This window comes from Palaemon carinicauda, chromosome 2 (assembly GCF_036898095.1).
Source record: "Palaemon carinicauda isolate YSFRI2023 chromosome 2, ASM3689809v2, whole genome shotgun sequence".
Taxonomy (NCBI): Eukaryota; Metazoa; Arthropoda; class Malacostraca; order Decapoda; family Palaemonidae; genus Palaemon; species Palaemon carinicauda.
Genome location: NC_090726.1, coordinates 99868485 through 99875740, shown reverse-complemented (window position 1 = coordinate 99875740; position 7256 = coordinate 99868485). Strand labels below are relative to the sequence as shown.

The 7256-nt window shown below is 37.6% G+C and overlaps 1 pseudogene; it reads left to right on the top strand.

Annotated features, from left to right (window-relative positions):
• The window catches only part of LOC137618704 (uncharacterized), a 2574-nt pseudogene extending 82 nt beyond the window's left edge, over window positions 1-2492 (top strand).
• Window positions 2493-7256: the final 4764 nt, after the last annotated feature.

The window sequence follows — 7256 nt, the reverse complement described above, 5'->3', positions numbered from 1 at the left end:
TTAATTTATTTTTGCTTCCTTTGAATAAAGGATATGAATTTCTGTACGTATGTAATCACTTGTACCTTTTATTGAGTTATTCTTGTCAATGGGTATTTTGCACTGATGCCTAGAATTTAGGGTAATTAACTCGAATTTAGGGTAATCCTGATATTTTTCTTGGAACCTTGATTTTCTAATTCTGTTATATTAATGATCTTCAGTATACCACGGAAAAAGAGAAGAAAAAAGGACCAGGAGCGGGTCACACAAGATGCTGCCAAAGGTAGCAGAACTCTTTATGATTGGATGTAGCCGAGAGTAGCAGCTTCAACATCTGAGCAAGTGAAGGAGGAGGAGTAGAGCTGGGATGAGACTCAGGAGAGTGAAGAGTCAGAAGTTGAAGATATGGAAGCAGACGGCGAGCCAAATGAAGCGGAAAATTTAGATAACCTAGTACAACAAGTTGCCCCACAGGAGTTCGAGACTGAAGCAAGAGCAGAAGTGCCCAAAGTTGAAGATCCATTTTCCATGCTACCTGAATTACAGTATCCAAATGACCCTGCCTATGTTGTTAATTATAAGATATGCAATAGTGAGTCTTCCATTGGATTCTGCAATAATTATGGCCATGTCAACAAGTAATCTCATATCCCAAGAATGTAGAGGGACGCTCGTTTCAGAAGAAAGGGTATGAAAGGAACTCTCAGTTGGAGTATTCACCTCAGAAAGATGCCTTGTTCTGCTTCAGCTGTCGTCTATTTTCGATTGAGGAAAAGTACAGAGGCCGAGTAGCTTGGAAATCAGAGGACATCTTTAGAGAAAATAAAGGAGCATGCTAGTTCAGAATCACACATAATTGGTATGGTTCGATGGAAAGGGTTCCAAATTCAAGCATTAGATGTTGCTTTAGAAAGAGCAAATCAGGAAGTGCAAGCTGCTAGAGACAAAGAAAAGCAGAGAAACCTGGAAATTTTATGTAGGTTGATCTCCATCACTGTACTTGGCAAGAAAAGGTTTGCCATTTAGGGGCGACCAAGAAAGTTCTATCAGTGAAAATCGAGGAAATTTTCTTGAACTAGTAGAAATGTTTACCAAGTATGAGAGTGTAGTTAAATTGCACCTTGATGTAATTAAAGAAAAACAAGAAATACTGAAAAGACCCCAACTGTCATTACTTTCAAATAGGACTCAGAATGACCTGATCAAGGCTTTGGCCACTTCAGTTAGAAGAGTGACATTAGAAGAAATTCACAAGAGCAAGACCTTTTCCATCCTCATAAATGAAACAACTGATGTATCACATACAGAATAGGTGTGTTTTGCTGTGAGATATGTACATGACTTCAAAATAAAAGAACGTTTAATACAAGTATTCAATGTGCAATCAACAACTGGTGAAGCACTGGAGAAAGAAGTGATCTCTATGCTTAATAAAAATAACCTGAACATAGATGATATGCGTGGACAAGGATATGATGGGGCAGCAAATATGAATGGAATATACAATGGATTACAGTCCAGACTCCAAAGACAGAACCCAAAAGCACTGTATGTATACTACCATGCACACAGCCTAAATCTATTATTAGTCGAAAGGGCAAATACAAGTACTCAGTTGGTAACTTTTTTTCAGTTTGGTGGAGAAACTATATGCTTTTATTGCTAACTCTTCTAAACGACATGCTGCTTTCATGGAGATCCAGAAAGCAATGTATCCAGAAGAGCACCAACTTGAACTTAAGAAGCTATCAGACACAAGATGGGCTCACAGAGAGTCAGCTCTTAGAGCCATGAGGAGGGTTATCCCTGCTCTGAAGCATTTTTTAGAAGAGATAGTGCAATATTATCCTCCTGATGCATCAGCAGGGGATGCCTCAATATTGCTGAAAAGTATTAACTTTGAATTTCTTTTTTGTCTTGAGATTGCCACCCCAGTTTTTTCAAGAAACTACCTATGCCTCTAATGCCCTTCAACAGAAAGACTGTGATTTAGCTGCCTTCTAAAGAATTGTGGATGGAGTGCTACAAATTTTGATAAAATTAAGAAATGATGTGAAGTTTCAGGAGATTTTTACAAATGTTAAAGAGAGCTGAATCCAAGGCCATCCACCTCCCATCTGGGATTCGTGGACAAGGCAGAAGAAGAAAAATGCCTTAAAGATACAAGTATAGTGCTACATCTGCTACTAAGGACGAGCAATATCAATCATTGGACGAGTACTACCATGTGAGAGTATTCTATGTGTTTTTAGATACAATTTCACAAGAGCTATAAAAAAGATTTAAAGGTGGAGACAACACAACATAGGTTATCCTAAAGGCCTTTCATTGTATGACAGTCCAAGATAACTGGAAAGAACTTGTGAATGAAGAGGCATTCAAGTCATTGCAAAAATTATGCCAGTTTTATGAGTTAGAAGAAGTAGAAAAGCTATGGTTAGAATTAAAGATCTTCTATTTCTCATTTCCTTGCTTGGCACAGAACACTGCAGCTACAATGCTCAACCTGATGAAAGAAAACAATGTCCAGGAGATATTGCCACTTATGCTTGAACTCTTAACAATTTATGCCACTCTACACGTCACAACTGCAACAGTGGAAAGTACCTTCTCCAAACTCAAGCTGTTGAAGACAAAGTTATGCAGCCTGTCCAGCGAGGAGATGTTATCTGATCTTTTGTTGCTAGCAGTTGAAAAGGATATCACAGTTAACAACAGTGAAGTTATCAGCATATTCAAAGAAATGGCACACGATTAGGTTCTCTTATAAATATAAAATGATAAGGTCCGGTCATTAGCTAAGTGTATTGCAGTCATTTATGTAGAAGTAATATATATCTAATTTTTCTTTTGTTAAATTTTCTAGTTTTACTGGTAGTCATTACTGTAGATTTTATGTTCATAAAAAAGATTAGCCCACTGGTACCTATGGTACCAGTCTTGTTTATCTCTTTCTCGAATTATTAATTGCTAGTTTAGAAAAATTTGAAAGAATATTGAGCCGGTATATATTATGCCTCATTCATTTCTATATTTTGGCCATTTTTTTCACTTGAGCACCTGCCCAGAAAATGTTCTCTACACGTCCCTGCCTTAGGGCATGGCTCATTTTCTTTGAAATTTTTTTTTTTTACTTAATTATTTCTCTGCATGGTTGGGTGTTTTTCCCCGGGCATTTGCCATTGTAGGACATAGAGAACACGTATTCTCAACTAAATCCCCTACTCTATGGATTAGGCATTTGTAATATTGGACCACAGGCAAATACTTCAATTAAGTTCATACACTCTGCGAGGAGCAAAGATTTCTAACTAGATTGTCCTTTGCAAATGGTATTTCCCTGACCATTGGCCATCCCAGATTTGTAAATACTTATTAGTTGTCATTGGGTAGAAGATTAAACACCAGCCTAAACGCTTTCTTTATTTGTAAATGGATAACAATTCCTTTAGCAGCTGCATTCCCACAATCTAATTTTTCTAATCCCTTTCTTGGCATTTCTACCCAATTGTGTTCACTCATTCCAGACTGGATGCCATTTTGTTCACTGTGGCCATTGAACACATCTTCAGAAGGACCTTGCAGCCTAACCCCGCCTTAAATGGGAGAGAAGCCGCCGCCCCAGAGAATGCCTACCTTACTCAACGCATATATGAACCCAAACTGCTGCTACAAAGACAGAACCACTTTGACCAGAGAGGAAAACTCTGCAATTAGCATTGTGCAGTGACTCCAAAATTTATTCTGTCTAACCCTTTTTTGACTTTAACTTATATATCTCGCCAATATTTTAACTTTTATCAATAGGAATCATGTAACATTAGTGGGAAGTAAGCCTGCCCTGACTGAAGAAAACTAGTTAAGAAACTATTCGAAGTCTCCAATTGAAACCCCCTTTTGGTACCCGTACATTTACTTTTGATTAGATATTGGTCCTTCGACTGAACCCCATCTTTTGAAAAATACTAATCAATGGAAGTTAGAGGCACGAGGGTGTACGCTTCGAATGTGCACGGTGATTCATAGGCCGATATAATTAGTGTCCCCCATTTGATATGGGGTAAAATATTAACTCCTCTTCTATACACCTCATATATATATATCTATATCTATATATATATATATATATATATATATATATATATATATATATATATATATATATATATATATATATATATATATATATATATATATATATATATTGGGAGCTAGGAATGGTGTTGAAAATAGAAAAAGAGATGTGTCTGATCGAATAAATTAAAAAAGCATCGCACTTACGTCAGATATCATGAAAATATATAGTTTGCTTATTCTGAAAAAAGTTAAAGTTGAACTGACCAAATTTTCATTTTTAAGACGTGTTGTACCGCAATATGTAGAATATATGAATCTCCCGTTGATGGCATTTGAAGACTATGAAAAAGCCTTTGATAGTGAGAGTCCTGCGTTATTATGTTCCTCATAAATATGTAAATTTGATGAAGTCTGCTCATGAGCATAGTAAGAGCAAAGTTAATGTTAAATTAACGAAGACCTCTCAAATAAATGTCAGTGAACAGTGGAGTACTCCAAAGGAATGTGTTGTCATCTATGTCGTTTATCCTCCTCATGGATTTTGTAACGCATATCACAGTTAGAGATCGTGGAGAAGGATTAGATTGGATTGGTAATAGGAAGTTAGCTGAATTAGGGTATGCTGATGACACTGTCCTTATTTACAGAACAGCACAGGATTTGCATTGCTTGCTTACCAGAATGAAGGCAATATCACAAGAGGCAGGGCTCAAGATAAATAGAACAAGGGCCTAGATGATGAGAACTGAATATGCAATGGTAGATTAAATATCATTGGAAAGAGAAAGGATTAATGATGTAGATTCATTTAAATATTTAGGAACTATGATCTTTAATACAGGGGCTTTAGAATTGGAGTTTTATGAAAGATGGAAAAAGAGCAAATCAGACAATGGCTAGGATAAATAAAATTTGTAAAACAAATAGCCTGAAATTAAACATAAATCTCGGCTATATATCAATGGACATGAGCCGTGCTATGACAATGGAACAATATCCAACAGATTTTTTTTTCTTTTTTATTTAAGAACAAAGCTGTCAGGAAAATATTGAGAGCTAAATGGCAGGCCAGGATTAGAAATGAAACTATAAGAGAGATTACTTGAGCGCCATATATTGATGACATCATAGTGAGGGGCAGATGGTGATGGTTTGGGCATGTTCTTCGCACTCCCCGAGAGAGATTAATTCACCAGACTTACAATTGTGCTCCTCAAGGCACTACAGCAGTTGGAAGACCCAGACCTAAATGGCTGAGGACTATGTAGCGGGAGTATATATTTAAAAGCTTAAGATAGAGACGACTGGCGAAATTTAACTGAGGTGCTTTGCGTCAATAGCCGTGGGAGGAGATAATTATGAGAATGATGATGACAAAATATATATATATATATATATATATATATATATATATATATATATATATATATATATATATATATATATATATATATATATATATATATAAATCTCTACCTCATACTTCGTATCGAACGCTGGCCCCTTCTAATGAAATGCCAGGTCGAAACCAACCATGCCACTAGAGACCATAAAAGAAATCGGAACCTAACGGCTAATCATCTGTTCTAGGATTTATCTGGCGAGACATCAGTCTCTTACCAGTAAGTTTTACCCGACTTCCCGGCCCACCACGTGACACAATTGGTAGTAATTCATTCAAATTATCCCTAATGAGTTACTATGGATAAATATCAACACAACTCATTAGGGGTAATTTGAATGAATTACTACCAATTGTGTCACGTGGTTGGCCGGTAAGTCGGGTAAATCTCGCTGGTAAGAGACTGATGTCTCGCCAGGTAAATCCTAGAACAGCTGATTAGCCGTTAGGTTCCGATTTCTTTTATGGTCTCTCGTGGCATGGTTGGTTTCAACCTGGCCTTTCATTAGAAGGGGCCAGCGTTTGATCCCAAGTATGAGGTAGAAATTTATTTCTATTTGAACACGATTTTTGTTGATATTTATCCATATTAATCTATTAGGGGTAATTTGAATGAATTACTACCAATTGTGTCACGTGGTGGGCCAGGAAGTCGGGTATAACTCGCTGGTAAGAGACTGATGTCTGGCCAGGTAAATCCTAGAACAGCTGATTAGCCGTTAGGTTCCGATTTCTTTTATGGTCTCTCGTGGCATGGTTGGTTTCGACCTGGCCTTTCATTAAAAGGGGCCAGCGTTCAATCCCAAGTATGAGGTAGAAATTTATTTCTATTTGAACACGATGTTGTGTTGATATTTATCCATATTAACTCATTAGGGGTAATTTGAATGAATTACTACCAATTGTGTCACGTGGTGGGCCGGGAAGTCGGGTAAAACTCGCTGGTAAGAGACTGATGTCTCGCCAGGTAAATCCTAGAAAAGCTGATTAGCCGTTATGTTCCGATTTCTTTTATGGTCTCTCGTAGCATGGTTGGTTTCGACCTGGCCTTTCATTAGAAGGGGCCAGCGTTCGATCCCAAGTATGAGGTAGAAATTTATTTCTATTTGAGCACGATGTTGAGTTGATATTTATACATATTAACTCATTAGGGGTAATTTGAATGAATTACTACCAAATGTGTCACGTGGTGGGCCGGGAAGTCGGGTAAAACTCGCTGGTAAGAGACTGATGTCTCGCCAGGTAAATCCTAGAACAACTGATTAGCCGTTAGATTCCAATTTCTTTTATGGTCTCTCGTGGCATGGTTGGTTTCGACCTGGCCTTTCATTAGAAGGGGCCAAAATTCGATCCTCAGTATGAGGTAGAAATTTATTTCTATTTGTACACGATTTTGTGTTGATATTTATCCATATTAATCTATTAGGGGTAATTTGAATGAATTACTACCAATTGTGTCACGTGGTGGGCCAGGAAGTCGGGTATAACTCGCTGGTAAGAGATTGATGTCTGGCCAGGTAAATCCTAGAACAGCTGATTAGCCGTTAGGTTCCGATTTCTTTTATGGTCTCTCGTGGCATGGTTGGTTTCGACCTGGCTTTTCATTAAAAGGGGCCAGCGTTCAATCCCAAGTATGAGGTAGAAATTTATTTCTATTTGAACACAATGTTGTGTTGATATTTATCCATATTAACTCATTAGGGGTAATTTGAATGAATTACTACCAAATGTGTCACGTGGTCGGCCGGGAAGTCGGGTAAATCTCGCTGGTAAGAGACTGATGTCTCGCCAGGTA